Consider the following 21,098-nt stretch of genomic DNA (forward strand, 5'->3'; position numbering starts at 1 on the left):
ATCCAACTGCAATGTGTGTGTGTGTGTGTGTGTGTGTGTGTGTGTGTGTGTGTGTGTGTCTGTGTGTGTGTCTGTGTGTGTGTACACAATCTAAGTGTATTGAGTTTAACAGGGTGCTTGACTCTTTTGTGCCTCAGTAAAACCATGTTTGGGCTGAATAAAACAGTGAAAATGATCACTGACAAATGATGATCAGAGAGAGGGATAGAGAGATATAGAGGAAGATAGAGAATGAAGGGATCAATGGTGAAGCAGAGGAGAGAGGGAGAGAGAGAAAGAAGGTAGAAATGGAGAGATAGAGGCATTTAGAAGAGAGAGAGAACAAAGGGAGAAATGGAGAGATAAAGAGATTTAGAAAAGAGAGAGAAAGAAGGGAGACATTAAGAGCTAGAGATTTAGGAGAGATAGAGAATGAAGGGAGAAATGGAGAGATGGCGAGAGATGGATAGAGAGAGAGAAGAGGGAGCAAGAGAGAATGAGGGGAGAGATGGATAGAGAGATGTGAAAGAAGGAGAGAAAAAATGAAGAGAGAAATGGAAAGGTGGTTAGGATCCACAAAGGAGTTATGGTCCAGCAGTGTGTGTGCATGTGTGTGTGTGTGTGTGTGTGTGTGTTTGTTTGTTGGTGAGAGTGAGTTATGGACCAGAGTAATTGTGTGTGTGTGTGTGTGTGTGTGTGTGTGTGTGTGTGTTGGAGAGACTGAATTATAGACCACCGTGAGTGTGTGAATGCCTTTGCTTGTGTATGTGTGGTGTTTATGTGAGTGTGTGTTCGGGAGAATGAGCGGGGCGACTCGACTGGCTGGTAAGTCAGGCTGGCTGTTTTACTCCATTTTACACCAAAAATAATTCTGTGGAAATGCATGGATTCCAGTTTCTTCCAGTAGCAGCAACTGGAATCCATGCATTTCCACAGAATTATTTTTGGAATCTGATCCCTTATCATACCTGTTCATTCTTACTCGTCGCTCGACTTATCGTGACTAAATTCAAGATGGCTGCAAACGCTAAACTTCGTGAAGATACTGTCTGTATAAATCGTCTTGTAAGTAAACCACCAGTGCTTTTTCAAAGTTCTCAATGTCTCGTTTTAAATGTCAGGGCCCTCGGAAGTCTACCAATGAAGTGTGGAGATACATTGAGCCTCGTAAATGGTGTAAAACAGTGATTTATTTGCATGGCTAGCCCGATGCCGAAGCACCACCATTGAAAAAGCTGTTGGTAGCATCGGCTAACTAGCGCCAGATTTTGGAGTGCAGGGGACAAGCCGAGATGGGCTATGAGACATACGTTCACACTCGGTATCATTTTTCGACACACTTTAGGTCAATATCACACCGGAATTCTCCTTTAATTACTTTTTTCTGCTGTTAGTGAATGTGTGTGTGATGTCTGTATGCTACTAAGACCTTGAATTTCCCCTGGGGATCAATAAAGTATCTATCTATCTATCTATCTATCTATCTATCTATCTATCTATCTATCTACTGTATGGACCACAGTGAGTGTGTGTGTGTGTGTGTGTGTGTGTGTACAGTATGTGTGTTTGCTTGCCTGTGTATTTGTTGGTTAGAATGAGTCATGTGCCAGTGTGAGTGTATGTGTGTTGTATGTGTATCTGCCTTGTGTGTGTGTGTGTGTGTGTGTCTTTGTGTGCATTGTACAGTATGTGTATCTTGTTTGTGTGTGTGTGTGTGTGTGTGTGAGTGTGAGTGTGTGTGTGTGTGTGTGTGTGTGTGTGTGTGTGTGTGTGTGTGTGTGAGAGTAGGTAACCTGTGCATGCGCATGTGTTTGTTGGTGAGAGTGTTGATTCATATACAGTACTCCAGTAAATGTGTGCGTGTGTGTGATGGAGAACAGTCCACAGGTGACCACAGCCAACCTGAGAGTTGCTGGTTCTGAGCCATGCTAAAAAATGGTTTAATTACTCTGTGTGGGCTGTGTGTATGTGTGTGTATGTGTATGTGTGTGTATGCTGAAGTGTGTGTGTCTGTGTATCTGTGTGTGTGTGTGTGTATGTGTATGTGTGTGTGTGCCCGCGCATGTACCTGTGTGTGTGTGTGTATGTGAATGTGTGTGTATGCTGAAGTGTGTGTGTCTGTGTATCTGTGTGTGTGTGTATGTGTATGTGTGTGTGTGCCCGTGCATGTACCTGTGTGTGTGTGTGTGTGTGTGTGTGTGAACAGCTTGCATGCCTGGCATGCGAGTGAGAGGGTGGTGTTGAGTGTCAGAATTAAACTGTCCCCCAGATGCCACCACAGCCCTGTCTGTGGCCTCCTGAGCAATGTCCATCTGTTCCCCACCGGCACCCACTCCTCTCCCCTCCACCCCTCTCCTCTCCTTTAGACTCCTCTCCTCTCTTCTCCTCTCCTCTCTTCTCCTCTCCTCTTCTCTCCTCTCCTTTAGACTCCTCTCCTCTTTTCTCCTCTCCTCTCTTCTCCTCACCCCTCCTCTTCTCTCCTCTCTTCTCCTCTCCTCTCTTCTCCTCTCCCCTCCTCTTCTCTCCTTTCCCCTCCCCTCCTCTCTTCTCCTCTCCTCTCATTTTTCCATCTCCTCCCCTCCCTTCCTCTCTCCCACCATCTGTCTTTCTTCATCCATCTCTTTGCTCTCTCTCTTTCACCCCCCCCCCCCCCCTCTACTCTGCACAGCGGTCATGGCCCTTCCTCACCCTTGTTTGTAAACTCTGTGATGGTCTTAATGAGCCGAGAGCTCTGCTGGGTGTGTTGGGGTAATACTGCCATCTTAAGCCTGGGCCTCCATCTCCATCTCCCCTCCTCTCCTGCTGCTGCTTCGGACGCCTGTCCTGCCCCCCCCCCCCCCCCCCCCCTGTCTCTGAGCTGCGGCAGCCACACTAGAGTTCCAGAGCTCTATGGAGCAGGAGCGCCCTCTGCAGGTGGCTCTAGGACCTGCATGCTCCCTTCATAAAACAGCAGCAAGTAGCAGCAGCCGTAACTGCAGTGCCGGAGGCTCAAATAATCAGCAGAGTGATGTTGTTGCCACAGAGGAGCATTTATCAAACGCCGCCAGAGAGCCGCCTGCTGTAGTAGTGATTTCCCTTCTCTTAGTGGATCACACGATAATGGGGAGTCGGATCAAATGGAGTTAAACATAGAAAACATAATGGCTTTGTGGAGTGTGTGTGTATGTGGATGGCTCTTTACTTTACTGTAGATCAGTGTTAGCACCTTTGCTCACTCCCTCGACACACACTTCCTGGTTTGCATGTCTGTATCTCGTCTGGTATGTGTCTCATGTTGTGTGTGTGTGTGTGTGTGTGCTCGTGTGTGTCTATTGTGTGTTTACTGGTTTATGTTTTGTATGTGTGTGTCTGCCCACGGAGACTTAACACATCATCTCACACATCTAAAGGATTCAAGTGCAGTATGTACAATAGTTTTTCAAACAATTACTGACCATTACCAGAATCAAATCCAGATCCGAATCGAATTAGATCCAGACTATCTATAGCCTTACGAGCCAGACCCACATCAAGATGAAGGGTCTGGGAACTCACCATTGGCAGTGCTCAATCCAAGGGGCGAGATAAACGCAGAGTCTTTCCCTCTGCACGCAATAGGATAGCTACAACTCACGAGTCCCATGCTTTTTCCCACCAGCGGAGCTAGTTGGCTAGTTGATCAAACTTTTGGCAACTTAAAAAAACAAAAACAATTGTACATACTGCACTTGAATCCTTTAGATGTGTGAGATGATGTGTTAAGTCTCCGTGGGCAGACACACACATACAAAACATAACTCGAGTCGTGATTCAAAGACCACTGTTCGCCATCAGCAGCATCTTCTTTGTTTTCAAGTAGCAGGGAATTCATGCAGAACCATCACAACTCTGCAGTCATTACTGTATGTTAAGCCGATCCACCAACTCTATACATGTGATTGGCCTGACCGAAGTTTGGTTTTTCCAGCTCGCAAACCAACAGAGAGTTGATAGACTACCCTGGCTGCAAATTACATTTGCTGCCGCTAGGGTGTGTCTAGATTTCTAGGCTAGGCTATCTAGGTCAGGGGTGGGCAAACTGCGAACTGCGGGCCGGATCCGGCCCGCCAAGCACTTTAATCCGGCCTGCAAAGCATTTCATTTGGTTATCAGGCTGCTCGCTATGTTTTTTTCCTGCGATAGATGACGTTGGTTAGCTTTACTGCAAACTGCTTTTCACTCTTCTTAGAGAACGTTTACAATGTCAATGTCAAAACATCATGTTACATGGAGATGATAGGCCTACTCTTAGTTATCTCCTTTGCAGCTGATCTAACTTGAATGTTCTGCTACTCCTAATTAGGAACGCGTCTGAGCGCTCACGAGGGAGAGAGTGGCAGGTTCATTGTTGATAATTGATATCTCCTTCTTATAAGAAACTTTTAAAAGGAAATCATGAAGGCAACAGTAGTTCCCACTACCGACCATTTATAAACTGTGAGAGGGCACAGCCATAGGTACAGCAGTAGTTCTTACAACAGCAGTTCTTAAAGCGACAGTGCACAAAATTACTTTTGATACTAAATGATAGGCTATGTTTTGTTTTTTTTGTGTGTGTGTGTGCCAGCCAATTTTCAATGTGACCCTTGACCCAAAAAGTTTGCCCACCCCTGATCTAGGTAATGTATGACCATTTTATGGATCTGACTTGTTTGTTTGTTTGAGAGTTCATTTCAACTGCTACATGTCTGTGTGTATTTCCACTGTGGTGTGAGTGTGAGAGTGTGTGTGTGTGTGTTTCTTTAGGTTTGTGTTTAAGTGTGTCTCAGTGTATCTCAACCTTTGTGTATGTGCCTGTTTGTGTGCCCATCTGTGTTTGCATATGTGTGAGTGTGTAAATATATGTGTATTTGTGTGTGAGAAAGAAGAAAGTGTGTGTGTGTGTGTGTGTGTGTGTGTAGAGCAGCCCTGTGGTTCCCTCTCATACAGGACATGTGTTTTCTGTCAGCTGAAGTAGTGTGCCACAGCATTCCCCTACACACACACACACACCTACACCTGAAGAGGTCAGCAGATCAACCTCCTACACAATAACTCATGCTTTCTCACTCGTTATTCCCCCAACCCCCCCCCCCCCCCCCCCCCCCACACACACACACACACACACACACCTGAACAGATCAACCTCCTACACAACTAGATGTACCGCAGAGCGGTACAAAATATGCCCGCCGCCCAGTCCAGCACATTTTTTCCACAAAAAGAAATCACGCTGAAAGGCCGATATGATTCTAACTGTCTCACTAAATTGCATTATCCACACTCAATTCTCACTGGTATCTGCTAGACAACAAGTACCAAAACATGATTAGTTCATAGATTTCACATGTAAAATTAATTTTATACAACCCCACCTCCATCTTGCCTGTTAATAATTCTGAGAAATTCTTGATTGTTTGTGTTATGTTTATGTTATGTGTGTGGGTGTGTGTGTGTGTGAGTGTGTGTGTGTGTGTGTGTGTGTGTGTGCGTGCTTGTGTGTGTGCCTGCGTACTGTATGTGCCTGTGCATGCAAGCGTACATATGTCTACTGTGTGAGTATGTGTCATACGTATGATTACTGTGAATGTATGTGTGTGTGTGTGTGTATCTGTTTGTGCACATGAAATGGGTTAACATGACCCCTGGAGGCAAACATACGGAAAAAAATGGTCATCCTAGGCCCTACAGTTCTCAAGATATTCACAGAGAACTGTGTCTGCCCTACCCTCCTTTCGGGGGGTCCAGTCCAGCGGGGGGGCTACAGATCAAAACGAAAAATGACGGTTCCATGCTATCCATGTGGGGGTACACCAAGTTTTGTGTACCCCGGTCTTTCAGTGTCCCGGGAATCCTTGTTGGTGTACGTCACTAAATGTACATGTAGCCCTCTAGCTCTCCATCCGCGAACGCCGCCGGCTTCCAGCACCTCCACTGCTACTCTGCGTTGTGTTATTATCGTGAACGTGAGGGTGCATCCGGTAGGAAGGGAGACACGGACACAGAAGGGTTCGGGATTGTGGCAGACCGTACTTTACTGGGCTTCATAGACAGCATCTATAAGGTTGATGGCATATACTCTCATTTATAACCAGTATGAAAAAATCCTAATGCACTTCAGTTGTACATTCACATGTTAATGAATCCCCATATTACATTCAAGTGCTAACGAATACCAAAACACTAACTAACTAGCACAGTAACACATAGCTTAGCACTGTATTAGTGGCCACATTACACTCGAAAATAACGAAAATAAAAAGTGCTTTTTCTCAAAATGACTCAGCATTTAAGTCTTCAATAACTAGGTATAAACAATAGCTCAACAAAACGAACTTTCTAAGTAGTATTACCCAAGATAATTTCTATTTTATAAACTCATGAAAATAACGTGACTTACCTATACGGTTGATGGCATATACTAAAGAAAAGATGGCGTTCTAAGCTAAACACGCATCAACCCTACGGTGTATCAAAAGGAACAATCAGAGTTAAACTAACGAAAATATAAATAATACATAGTCCTGCAGTGACACCTAGTGGCGCTACACATACACTGCCTTACATACACATAAATTATTTTATTGTAAGGCCCCCCATGAACGAAAGTACACAAAACTTGGCATGCATTCGGAGGGTGTCATAATGATCCTACACTTTTAATTTCGTGCAGTTTTGACCTTGTCAGCCAGAGATATTGTGATGAAAACACCTAATTTTTTGCTTTTTCATTTTTAACTAGGTGGCGTTATACATGAAATAAGTGGTAATGGGATGGGTTGACATGCCCCCTTAAGACCAACATACATAAAAAAGGTGGACCTCCTAGGCCCTACGGTTCTCGAGATATTCACAGAAAACTGTATCCGGCCACCTACAGGCCAGTTGGTGTATAGTAACATAAATTAATTTATTGTGTGGCCCCCCATGAACGGAATTCCACAAAACTTGGTGTGCATACAGAGGGTGTCATAATGATCCTACACTTCCAATTTCGTGCAGTTTTGACTATGTTAGGTCACAGATACCTTCAATTACAACACCTCATTTTTACTTTTTTGTGTTTAACTAGGTGGCGCTATACATGAAATGAGTGGTTATGGAATGGGTTGACATGGCCCCTTGAGATCAACATACAAAAAAAAATGGTCCTCCTAAACCCTACGGTTTTCGAGATATTCACAGAAAACTGTGTCTGCCCTACCCTCCTTTCGGGGGGTCCAGTCCAGCGGGGAGGCTACAGATCAAAACGAAAAACGATGGTTCCATGCTATCCATGTGGGGTTACATGCCCACCAAGTTTCGTGTACCCCGGTCTTTCAGTGTCCCGGGAATCATTGACGGAAATTTGGGCATGCGAAAAATAAAAAAAAAATAAAAAAAATCTGACTAAACCTATATGACCGCCGCTTTGCTGCGTGGCGGTCATAATAACTCATGCTTTCTCTCTTTTTATTCCCCCCCCAAACACACACACACACACCTGTCTTTGACAGCCTCATTCTCTCTCTCTCTCCCCCCCTCTCCAGCTTCTTCTGTCTCTCCTCGGTGAATGTAGGCCATGTCCTTGAACATGTACAAACGTATATGAATGAATCTAATTTGAATAAATAAGGTGCACTCAGTTGCAGGAATGTTCTACGCATATAATTGGTGAAGCTGCGAATCCTTGAAAACGTTGCAGGAACATGAGGACCAGCAAGCAAGCTCGAGCCAGTGCTGTAAAGAGCTGAAATGCAGAGCAAAATGAATAGGAAATGTAGTTATCGACAAGGTTACAGAAATAATATATTTTTAATTATTATTACTGAAATAATGTCCTTTGAAATGTGTCCCCTCAAACTTTGCTTTTATCAAAGAATCCTTTATCTCCTTTTCTAACAAAACCAAGTGAGGACGAACTTTTGAACAGCAATATTAATAAACATAAATAAATAAATAAACATTTATATTTATGTATGACCAAGTCCGCTTGAGGGGGATCATGATTTCTAAATCGTTTTTTAGAGAGTGAGTCTTCACTCTGCCTTTTTGTCTGTCTTGTCTGGAGAGGGCAGCATCCTGTAGGCTAACCAAGAGTGTTGTTATTTTGCCATTCAGATGAACAAAGCATCGAGGCCGCTCACTCAGAGACTGTGTGATTCCATTAAAATCCTGTTGCCATGGAGATGCAGCCAGGTAACACAGAGACAAACAGTCTCGGCTCAAAGAAATGAGTTCATGTTCTGAGGAAACAAAATGTGGTACCTTGCTGACAAGTGTTGTACTCTTATTTTCTGTGTTCTGCAAAAGGTGACGCGCCAGATGGCTTAGAATTTGTCAGGGGGGAAGTGTTTCATAAGGTAATGTCTAGTTTAAAAATGTGTAGTTTAAAGACATTTAAGAGCAACTTGCAGGTTGGAAGCCCCTATAAAGCATATAGATAAACGATGAAGGAACTAGATTCTCAGAAAGAAACAAAAATTATAACTATGCCAGAAACAACATATTGTGAGAAAATGAATTCTGCCTCTATAATCCACTAACCGGAAGTGATGTAACAGACGGTAAATAGGTCAAGTTTAATGAATTGTGTAATGGATCCCTTTTGTGTAATGGATGCTGTTGATCAAACATCAATATAGATTGCCTTCATTTAAAGTTCTATTGGAATATTTACAATATTTCACAACAATTGGGCAGCATGGCAAATACCAATAAACTGTTTGACGGCCTATATTTCTTCTGTCGAGACCTTGGCAGAAAAGTTTCAAAGTTATTTATGAGCAGAGCTATGTAGATGTAGATGTCAGGAATGAAGAAGAATGAAGGCTACACTTCGGGACGTAAGAAAGAAAGACATGTAAGACAGCATGGTACAGTGGCAGTAGCCTATAGCTTAGGCAGCTGCTATTACATGTCAAAACAGTAGCCTAGGCTACACTAGCGAACTAGCATGTAGGGAATGAAGCAGAAGGAAGGCTACACTTTTGGGGCGTAAGAAAGAAACATGTAAGACAGCATGGTGTAGTAGCCTACATAGTGGCACTTAGCCTATAGGAGGAAAGAAACATGTAAGACAGCATGGTATAGTAGCCTACATAGTGGCAGTAGCCTATAGGAGGAAAGAAACATGTAAGACAGCATGGTATAGTAGCCTACATAGTGGCAGTAGCCTATAGGAGGAAAGAAACACATGTACTGTAAGACAGCATAGTGTAGTAGCCTACAGTACATTGTGGCAGTAGCCTATAGGAGTAAAGAAACACATGTAAGACAGCATAGTGTAGTAGCCTACATAGTGACAGTAGCCTATAGGAGGAAAGAAACACATGTAAGACAGCATAGTGTAGTAGCCTACATAGTGACAGTAGCCTATAGGAGGAAATAAACACATGTAAGACAGCATAGTGTAGTAGCCTACATAGTGACAGTAGCCTATAGGAGGAAATAAACACATGTAAGACAGCATAGTGTAGTAGCCTACATAGTGACAGTAGCCTATAGGAGGAAAGAAACACATGTAAGACAGCAGTGTAGTAGCCTACATAGTGGCAGTAGCCTATAGGAGGAAAGAAACACACACTGTAAGTAATTGCTGTAAATTTACAGCCAATTTTCAACACTAAAATACTGTTTTCATGTTAAACAGTTTAGTACTGTAGTTAGCAATGCATTGTGGGCTGCTTAACTTGGAGCAACAGGACAGAGGCCCTAAACAGTATGCTGATGTTTTAAATTACAGGACACTACAGTATTTTTTGGAAACTGAGTGGTGTTGCTGGAGAATCTGGAATAGGCCTACGGTCAGAAGTTTGATACATTAGTCTTTTACTGCTTGGTCAATTTTCTTTAAAAAAATAAAATACAGAAATTATTTGCCATCAACTCCTGGAGGGACTTCATGAACCATAATTTGGATAGGAGATTTTCCAGAAGAGGAGTCACAATTTGGATGACATGTGCTACACATCATCGAATGTTCTTCATCTACATACATCGGGTCTGACATCTACAAATTAACTGAGGATACAAAGTAACTATAGGATTATTGGAACATCGGCTAACCGAGATGGTTTTTGTGAGTTTTATTTTGTTTGTGTCATCTTTTAATGAAGTGTGTTTTACAGTTAGCCTAGGCTAACAAGGAAATTAGGCTAGTTTGGTTAAAGAGAGACACTTGAATCATCAAGGCTTAGGGTTTCACTTTTCTGTTTAAACGGAAAATCGGTGTGCAAATATTGCCTTTCTGGACTCTTTGAGAATGCATTTTGTTTATTTATCTGTCGCTGCACGTCTTACACAGCCTAGGCTACTTGGCTACTTCTCCCAACTGTTTCAGAGTATAGGCTTTGTCAAACCGTTTTGCATTATCTGTGGCTCCCCCCCCCCCATTGTATTTTATATATTGCACACTGTGTTTTAAAGAGTGACTCCATCAGTCTTAAGTGCCCAGACACCTAATGTGTTTACTGATTTGGGGAGTACTACTACATATGTGAAAAAAGTAGTATAAATTATGTTGTGGCTCAGAGGAAGCTGCATCTAAGCTGATACATTACCTCCATGTTGTCACACAGTTGCTAAATTGCATTATGGGTAAAGTGGGTGCAAGGTTTTAAAAAGTATTTCACTTGTCTTCTTTGCCCTACTATGACACTGTTGAACATATGATGATGATCAAATCAATACAGCAGAAACGTATCAGATTATGTGCAGTTTCCTCTGGAGCCACAAAAGGGTTCTTACTACGTTTTAGACATTTGCAGTAGAACTCCCCAAGACCTGTACAAATGGTTACCCTTTAACTTTTCAATGGCAAATCTATTTAGCAGTTTGACTGTAGGTACTTCTGAAGCCTACCCTATTTGGCTCTAGGTTACTCTCACCTACCTGTAGTAGTGTGTTTATATTTTTTCTTCTTTAAAATCTTATTATGGTAGGCATAATGTATTTGTTTCCTACAGATGTCTGCCACTGCAGCTGACGTTGAGACAACTCTCCTGCAAGTCCTCGCCTGATACTGCCTGGTATACATACATTTCATTTAGATTCATTGATAGGCACATTATATATCGTATCGGCCATTCATCTCGAGTTTACAAATGTTTCCACAAGGTCACATGCAATGCTTAGGTAACATGCTATGACTTGAAGTTTCAGGTGCAACAGGGCAAGTCACAATTAGAGGTTGGATGATCACCTTTGAGGGCCGTGTAATCTCTGAGGGCATCCCACCAACATTTGCATCGGGACTTACTGCTGTGTTTGCAATCTACTACATATTCAACCTTCAGTATCAAGATGAGGCAGTCTGCACTCTGGAATTCATTTAGAGGTAAACCCCTTTCATTCCTTGTCATTATTATATGGATATATACAATTAAATTAATGTGTTTGTATTTTTTGCATAAAATGGTATTATTACTGTAAACTTCAAGCCACAATTTCAACACACACACACACACACACACACATACACACACACACACACACACACACACAGACTGGGTATTTTGTTGGACTATAGGCTTTAATCTAATTCCTTTTGATGAACAATTCATTGCATTTAATTGAATATACACGAAACAGTATGTTGTTGCAACCCCACTCCGATCTTAGACTATTTTCATTTCAGGCGCTTCATTGGTATAAATCCAGAGAGCGGGACAAAGGCCAAAATGGGCAAGGTTGTCTCCAAGAAGAAAGGTGTTATCATCCAGAAGAAGTCTTCTGCAGTCAATACACACGTCGCCATGTTTCTGAAGAATCTCATTGACTTGAATGGAACTTGATATAGACCGGTGAGCTCTTTAATCTCGCTCTCTTTGTTTTGACAATCTGACATTGACACATTAAGCCACAAGAGAACTGCTATTAACTTTATAAGCATTAGCTTGGAGTGTATACTGTACATTCCTGATTGTATAGTTTATTTATTATTCTGATTATAATTTCTTGCTGTTGTTTGACAGTGGCAACACTGGAATAATGCTGCAGGGAGGAACAGCGGCAACCAAAGTGATGGTCATCTCTACTGGATCCACAACAACTAAGATATAAAAATACAAACCTACCTCACAGGACTATTTTAAGATGTAAAAACACATTTCCATTCCATATTTCAATTTTTTTCATTTTTTGAAAGTAGCAATATTCATGTTGACATTGCTCTTTGAAATAAAGGTATTTGATTTTGATTCTCTCTTAAGTTTTTATTGCTTTAACAGTGTGAATACAGAAATATACTGTATTTCTGATTTACAGACTACTACTGTAAAGCCAATTTACGGTATGGATACCGTCAAATTACGGTATATCGCTGGCGTCTTTGCTGCCAGCTCTTTACTGTAATTTATAGAAAAACAGAAATATACTGTTTTTATGGTTTACAGGCTACTACCGTAAAATCATTTTACATATAAATACCGTAAAAATAATGGTATACTGCTGGCGTCTCTGCTGCCAGCTCTTTACTGTTATTTTACAGGAATTTTTTTTACAGTGCATGTAAGACAGCAGTGTAGTAGCCTACATAGTGGCAGTAGCCTATAGGAGGAAAGAAACACATGTAAGACAGCAGTGTAGTAGCCTACATGATGGCTGTTCAACATATGCTGCGAAGGCAGCCATCTTTATAAGTATAAGTATAAGTATATATACTCTTTTGATCCCATGAGGGAAATTTCCCCGCTACAGTGAGCTGCCTGCAACAACAGCAGCGCTCGGGGAGCAGTGAGGGGTTAGGTGCCTTGCTCAAGGGCACTTCAGCCCTGCCTACTAGTCGGGGTTCGAACCGGCAACCCTCCGGTTACAGGTCTGAAGTGCTAACCAGTAGGCCACGGCTGCCCCAAATTGAATGAATATTCATTATTGAATGAATATTCCAACAGCATTCTGGGTGTAATACATAATGCAAGAACATAACACAAGGTGGTAGGATAGGGTATTACTAACACATACCAGCCTGGTCACCAGCATAACCATCTTGCACCAGCTATATCCCACAAGACAGGCTGGTCACACCAGCATGACCAGCTTCCTCAGATGGTCACGCCAGCATATCCAGCTGGTGGCCCAACCAGCTACACCAGCAGACCAGCAAGAGCTGGAAGAAAACCAGCAAAGACCAGCTAAAACCAGCTACCAGCATAAGCTAGTTTCTAGCTGTTTTTTTCAGCAGGGAAGTCCATGAGGTCACAACCCAAAACCTCCATGGGCCTAGTTGGGGATATTTGCCTCTCTGGTGGGCGGGGTGTCTTTGCACTGTGCATTTGGCATTCACTACAACTATTGATAAGATCAGTGATGTCATTCTGCATTTTTGGCCAGTAAACTGTACGGCGGGCTCGCTGAAGCGTGGCAGATATGCCTTGATGACCATCATGTAAGCGCTGTAATGTGTCTGCTCTCATTGTTGAAGGGACAATTACTCGACTACCTTTCGTTATGAGGCCATCCATGAATAAGAGCTCGTCCCGGAAACACCAGTAGCATTGTAATGTGTCTGGGAGGTCTGGCATACTTTCTGGCCAGCCGTTGCTGCAGTTGGCCTAACAGGGAGAGCACAGGATCACACTTAGTTTCCTCCTGCAGGTTTGCCTGTGGGTGTGCCTTATCTTGAGGACCTGAGCAATGCTGACATCTAAGTCTGGAATTGTCGGGTCTGAGCCAGGTTTGACCAGCCTGGATAATGTGTCAGCGAGAGGCACATGTTTTGCACCGACATACTTGACATGGACATCATAAGTGCGGAGTCTCAGAAGCATTCTCTGTAGGCTGATCGGCTTGCTGAAAATGGATTCTAGTGGTTTGTAATCAGTGTGGATGTCAACACGTCTTCCGAACACATACACATGCAGCTTCTCACATGCAAAAAGAAGAGTTCTCTTTCTATGTTTGAAAACTCACACTCTGTTGCGGTCAGTGACTTGCTTAGGAACTTTACTGGGCATCCATCTTGCTGGAGCATTGCGCCAAGCCCTCTAAGTGATGCATCTGTCTGTGTGTGAGCTTCATTGCTTGTAATATCCCTGCTTTGACACTCTCAAACTCAGTTTGCATTCAACATTAGTGCAACCATGAATTAATTTGTCAACGATGAGAAAATCAGACCGCTCAGGGAAGTCAGCTTGTTTATGAAACTCAAGAATGCAGACATCCCAAGTCTCCCGGAAGTTCCGGGAGTCTCCCGCATATTGATAGCGGCTCCCTGACGCCCGCAAATTAGATAAAATCTCCCGGAATCTAGAGTGAGCGTTCAAGAGCGCGCATGCGAGACCGCATGTGCATCTGAGTGTAGCGCGCACACGACGGGAGAGTTTGGGAGAAAAGAGATAAATTAAAGCCCGCCTACACTGAAAACTGATTGGTTGATTTAGCGAAACAGGCCAATCAGGATGCTCACTGTCTTGGATGCACTCAGGCACACACACACCACCCCTCTCTCTCTCTCTCTCCCGTCGTGTGCGCGCTACATTCAGATGCGCAGTCTCGCATGCTCGCTTTTGATCGCTCACTATAGATTCCGGGAGATTTTATCTAATTTGCGGGCGTCAGGGAGCCGCTATCAATATGCGGGAGACTCCCTGAACTTCCGGGAGACTTGGGATGTCTGTCTCTGGCTTCGCGAAAGTGCGTTGAGTGCGTGAGGATGCCATCAAGGCATGTGAGCAGCTCATCAACTGGGGTTACTTTACAGCCAGGGTCTTCAGCTTGCTTGGCCTCAACAAGTCGTTCAACATATGCACCTGCCCATATGAACACATGATTTAGCTTAACTTCGTCATATTCCTCATGGGGGGGGGCATTAACAATTCACAAAACCTCTTTGTGCCACAGGCGATATTGGTTATACACATCTCTGGAGCTCCAATCGACTTGTGTTTGAGGTTTGTAATGCTGGGCGGCCATGGTTGACTTGCTCACGAATTTATAGGATATTATTCTTCGAGACATCTACATACCTATGGAATCAATTTTGTGTCAAAAAAATTAAAGAATACTTATAAAATAGCAAACAAAAAAATACAAATCAAAATACCAAATAGAAAAAATCCAACAAAAAAATTAAACTCAATTAAAAAATACAAGATTGCAATGAAATCATTTGGGTAACCGTGTAAAATATTTGTCTTTGCCTCTTTCTCAGTTTTGTTTGATGCTGTTTTCTTTGATTACGATTCCAGCTTTCTCGTTTGCGCTCCCTGACTTTTTGATTGCGGTTTTGACACAAACGTGTCTGGGGGTTGGAATTTCCTTGGGTGCATTCCCATTGGCTTATTTATGTTTGACGGAGATGACGTTGTTACAACCAATCAGAAGCAGAGTACGGCATTCGCAATACGCTTGCTTAGCTGTCCATCAAACATAAATAAGCCAATGGAAATGCACTCAAGGAAATCCCAACCCCCAGACACGTTTGTGTCAAAACCGCAATCAAAAAGTAATCAAAGAAAACAGCATCAAACAAAACTGAGAAAGAGGCAAAGACAAATATTTTACACGGTTACCCAAATGATTTCATTGCAATCTTGTATTTTTTAATTGAGTTTAATTTTTTTGTTTGATTTTTTCTATTTGGTATTTTGATTTGTATTTTTTTGCTTGCTATTTTATAAGTATTCTTTAATTTTTTTGACACAAAATTGATTCCATACATACCCATTGCAAAATATCACACAAAAGTTTGTACTGTTATCCTCCGCGAACACAATATGAACTGGCCGGATAGCGCCGTAATGTTCAAGTTTTGGGGTCACCATGTTCAACATATGCTGCGGCAGCCATCTTTATTGAATGAATATTCCAACAGCATTCTGGGTGTAATACGTAATGCAAGAACATAACACAAGGTGGTAGGATAGGGTATTACTAACACAGACCAGTGATAGGTCTCAGACCATTATCGACTATTACAACAGTGGCAGTAGCCTATAGGAGGAAAGAAACACATAAGACAGCATCGTAGCCTACATAGTGGAAGTAGCCTACTAACTTCACCGTGGTCTCATAGTCAACGACAAAACAGTTTTACACAGTTAATTATTTTCACTATTGACATAGCCTGTTAAAAGTTGTGGTTTATCATTTTAGAAATTCACAGATGATGACCCTATTCACTTATTTAAAAAAAAAGTTTATTTGCTCCCACCCACATTAAAGGGACACCAGGCAACGTTTTCGTGTTAATTACTCATCTTCGTAAGTCGGTATATGGTTAAATGACTCATTACAGGGCGAATGAAGACTCTCTCGCCTGCCCCTACTGCCTGTAGGAAGAATATCCCGCTTGCAAGTTCAGTGTATTGTACCCGCCGACTGAAGCAGGATCAGTTTACATCCTGCATCCACATCACAGACGCAGACTAACGAAACGCTAGCGATTGTTGCAAACGTGTGTATAATGGCAGAGCCGGCGAAGAAGCAGCGAAAACCCTTGACGGAAGATGCAAAGAAAAGGAAAAGATCTTCAGACCGAGTCAAGTAGCCTACTGCAAAATCCAAAATTGACAAAAGACCAAGTTACAAACCTGCCAGAAAACACAGGATACTGAGCTACAATGAAACACAAATGTTAAGATTCAGTACATGATAAAATGACACATAATCCCAAGTTGTTGTCTGACAAGTGCAGAACTACAGGGGCTCAGTATTCTCCCCCAAGCACTTTGGGATGCCTTGAGCCACATATTTTACATTCTAAGCATTCATTATACACCCTGTAGCTATGCTTGAACTTTAAACCGAAACTATGTTCATGCAATGTCAATGTCATAGTCATGTATGGTATGTCTTCTTCACACTGCAAAACTGCCCCATTAACATTATGTTATTTGAACACCTATGAAGTAGATCCATTTTTTTTGGCTGTATAACACTTGTATATTAATTTGCCGAACTGTCACGTTGTATCCGAGCTCTATAATACAGACGTTCAGAACGTAGCAACATTGTGGCATATGACGTAGATGGCTTTTAGCTAGATGGATGGCAGTAGGCAAAGTAAAATAGCGACGTTTCAAAGCTAAAGTTCATTAGAATCCTGGGATGTGCCCGCTTGACAATAGGAGAGATGGAACTAACGACTGGCCTTTGGCCGTAGCAACCATCCATTTAGTAACGGCAGTTTGTCCTGTCCAGTGTGTCGGGGAAAAAGTAGTTCTACAAACAAGACAGTTCTAGCGATTAAAATTATAACAGGAAATGAACACAAAGCAAGTGGCAACAGTGGAATAAGCGGGATAATGGACTCCACAGTGGTGTGTTAACAGAAATGAATGCACTTACGAGGTTTGCTCCGCTGTGCGTCGGGCCGTGCAGTAATTTCTGTTAACAGACCACCGTGGAGTCCATTATCCCTTACACATTAACCTGTAGCCAACATAATCACTGTTGATAACTTCACTAGAGAGGGGAAACATTTTGTTAATGACTAGTTAACTACTACCTACAGCGTCAACTAGTGGTTGTAATAGTACACACACACACACACACACACATTCTGGTTTGAGGTGCCGATTGTGTTTCATTAAGATTGCCCCCCCCCCCCCCTCCCCCATGTCTTCACTGACACCTCCACCACACCTGGTTTGGAATCTGACAAACACACGTTGGATAGTGAGAAACGTAATTTCGATCTCTTTGTATGTCTGGAACATGTGAAGAAATTGACAATAAAGCTGACTTTGACTTTGACTTTGACACACACACACACACACACTGACAAAGTGTGACTATCACAAAACATTGACAGAGAATGTGACTATCAGGAAATACTCCGAGTGTCAGCAAAAACGACAGCAGGGAGTTCTTGGAATGAAGGAAAGCTTCCTTTTTTAAAAACACCTATGATGTCCATTTGTATTTGACTGTTAGAGAGAATAAGGAAACACAATGTATTTTTCTGTAATGTAACATTTTGTCACACACATTCACAGACACACACACTCAAAGGGTTGGAATGACTGGTATTTAGATCCAACCTTCTTGTGTGTGTGTATAAAACTGTCTACTTCCTGTCTGTAACTTTACAGGAAGACAGCTACACACACACACAAACAGAGACTATTGGACCCAATACATCGGGTGAGTATTTTACAGCAGTTGTGTGCAGGTTTGCATAGTTTTTAGAATGTTGGCTGATTTTCGTTGACTTCTGAAGACATACCATACATAACATATTGAATGACAAAACCAATTTGGGGTGTATAATGGCTTAGAACAGTGTGCCTTTTTTGTGGCATGGCACATCCTAAATGTTACAAAAATGAAATGTACCATAGTACATTTAGTATCTAGCCATATTCAACCATTTCCTTTTTTTCTAGAATGGGCAAAGCTTCTCTCACCATTCATCACCCCTCCAGTCTGGAGCACTCTATCACTGAGCCGGACCACGGAAAGGTTGTGGACACGACCCCCACCATGATCCGGATGACGCAGAGGGATGGTGCGTTGATAGGGTGTGGCGGTCGCGTCGTCTTCAGGAAGGTGTCCGAGCGTGAGGCGAACAGATACTCCGAGCTCGACTGCTTCTCTGCCTATGGGGGGAAAAAGAACGGCAGGCAGGCATGGACCAGGAATGACCTGAACCTCAAAAGTGAAGTGAAGTGGGCCAGTGATTCTGAAATGATCATCACCATCACATTATGAGGAAGAGAAAGATTGAGGGGAAAAAGACATAGAAATGGCAGATGCTTTGTGAAATGTTCTGTATGTGTTTGAGGCCAGCTTTCTCACTCTATCTATCTCTCTCTCTCAGAAATAAAAACTCTAGGTTACATAAATCACTATCTTTGTACTTGATTTGATGTTTGTGTTATCAGAGGTTGTATGTGGGGTGGTACATTGTGTTCTACTCAGCGCCAGAGAACAGGTGCTGTCCAGATGGGAACTCTTTAGCTAAGCAAGATTTACTTACACACTGTGTTACATTCATTTAAGTGTTATACAATGATTCTGTGCAACTGCACGTCCAGCATGATATTGATACGTACAAAGGCCAATCATTCTGCCATACTGGTTGATTCCTCTAATAAACTGTGATGCTTGTGAGAACACCATTGTTGTTGTACAACAGGGGGTACCCAACCTTTTTTGACCAAAGATCTACCGTTAAAGTTGAGTGTCTCAACAAAGGCAAATAAAAAGCTTAGTCATTACCCCATATATCGGTACATACATCAGTGTTTCCCATACATTGACTTATTTGTGGCGGCCCACCACAATATCAAAATTGACCACCACACAATGATTTTCTAGGTTGTACTACATTGTGCTTAAATCTGGTTAGCATCATAACCACGCTGCACTAATTTGTTAAAAACTGTTGCATTCAAGTTAATTCTGCAAACCTACCACCACAAATAGAGTTCAATTCTGTGGGAAACACTGCACATACACTACCAGTCAAAAGTTTAGAGACACTTAGAAATTGTATGTGTGTCCTCCACTGAATCCACCAGTCCATACCAAGTTTGGTTTTGATACAAGAATGTTGAGATATCTCACGTCCTGTTTGACGACATTGCAGCCATCTGACTCACCAAGAATCTTGTAGGGGCTGTTTTTAACTCATAGATTTTTTCAAATCATAGGTTTTCTGGTGAAGAATGCTATTAAAATTGTCTCCTTAATTCCAAATGGAGACACAGTTGACCGAGTAGATTCCAGTGTAGTTAAGAGCAGGTAAAACTTGAGGCTGGCTTGCGAAAGAATAGTTCTTTATTCTGGATGTAACAACAGAGTTCTGGTAACCCTGTTGTACGCACAGCACAGCACAATGTTGCAAGGTGAAGCCAAGGTAAGAAACTGAAGCAAAGATCTGGGAAACTCCTGGTTAATTATAATACCAGAATATACATTCACGTCTGGGGTCAAATTGGAGGGGGGAAACAGACAGTGATATAGCCTTATTCAATTAAGACGTCTTGTGAGGGAACAATTAGTTAGGTACACCATTTGCTATTGTAAGGTGACAACATTCTGTCTGCTTACAATAAACATCCTGTCCTCGCAGTTTCTGCAGTATTAAACAAAGAACCAAAAGAATGACATACAGAAAACCACTAAAATCTAACACTGGGATGCTGAGATCATGTCTGAGGCGAATGAAGAGGTTGGGCGAAAAGTTAATATTGCAGTGGTCAAGGTGATGCTAATTTCTGGCCCAAAATGCAACCAAAAAATCATTATTGCTAATTTGAAGGAATCTGCTTGCACCGTGTATGGAACACAGAGATTCCACTAAACCTTGCTTTACTATAACCTGATTGTAACTAGCAGAGTATAGCCGGGGTCATCCCTATGTTCCCCAGGTCCTATATGCCTATAGTATAGCCTATGCATCTGCACTAGCCTATTATTTGAACTCTTAGGTGATAAGTGAAACTAACTTCACCGTGGTCTTCCTAGGGATGGGCAGATTCAAAAACTCTTGGCTTGCCGAGGGAACACCAGACCCTGACCCGCCTGGTGGCCTAGGTAGGTTACCTGTCTCCTACCAATCTCACACTTCGGTAGGTTCATTACCAACCGGGCTAGCTGCAGCCTCTCAAATAGCTCTCTCAAGTGGCTCATATGCTGGAGCCAAGAATCACTAAAACACTCCAAATCATTGATATAAGTTACCACATTCGACAGACCAGCTATTACTGTATTCATTGCCCTTCGAAATGTTGCTGGGGCAGTCTTCGTGCCAATTGGGAGGACCTGACACTGGTACAACCCACTGGGAGTGATGAAGACAGACACCTGCTGGGCCGGAGAGATCAGTGCCACTTGCCAATAACCTTTTAGGAGATGTAGTTTTGACACATATTGGGCTCTACAGATGCGATCGATGCAGTCCTCGAGATGCAGAATGGGAAAAGCATCTGTTCTTATAACTTGATTGACTTTGTGATAATCAATACAGAACCGCATTGATCCATCGGCATTTGGAACAAGCACTACAGGAGAACTCCACTCACTGTGACTAGGCTGTACACTACCTAGCTGCAACATGTACCCAAGATCTTCTTGGACTTTCTTGAGCTTAGCTGGACCTAACCAATATGGCTGCTGTTTAATGGGGAGAACATCCCCAGTGCCGACATCATAGCCATGGCCTACTGGTTAGGGCTTCAGACTTGTAACCGGAT

The 21,098-nt window shown here is 42.5% G+C and overlaps 3 long non-coding RNA genes across 3 annotated transcripts in view; 2 read left to right on the top strand and 1 right to left on the bottom strand.

The window, feature by feature from the left end:
* LOC121679579 overlaps nucleotides 1–15,332 on the bottom strand; it is a 19,283-nt gene extending 3,951 nt beyond the window's left edge. The window contains exon 1 of the long non-coding RNA XR_006021347.1: nucleotides 15,250–15,332. This is a non-coding gene — a long non-coding RNA (uncharacterized LOC121679579). The remainder of the gene's footprint in view (nucleotides 1–15,249) is intronic.
* On the top strand, nucleotides 9,756–11,279 carry LOC121679577. The gene is made up of 3 exons (XR_006021345.1): nucleotides 9,756–10,036; nucleotides 10,923–10,985; nucleotides 11,113–11,279. It is a non-coding gene; the product is annotated as an uncharacterized LOC121679577 (long non-coding RNA).
* Nucleotides 14,507–19,019, top strand: LOC121679574. Its single transcript, XR_006021342.1, has 3 exons — nucleotides 14,507–14,846; nucleotides 17,991–18,042; nucleotides 18,285–19,019. It is a non-coding gene; the product is annotated as an uncharacterized LOC121679574 (long non-coding RNA).
* The last annotated feature ends 2,079 nt before the right edge of the window (nucleotides 19,020–21,098 follow it).

The sequence above is a fragment of the Alosa sapidissima genome, chromosome 13 (genome assembly GCF_018492685.1).
Source record: "Alosa sapidissima isolate fAloSap1 chromosome 13, fAloSap1.pri, whole genome shotgun sequence".
NCBI classification, from domain to species: domain Eukaryota; kingdom Metazoa; phylum Chordata; class Actinopteri; order Clupeiformes; family Clupeidae; genus Alosa; species Alosa sapidissima.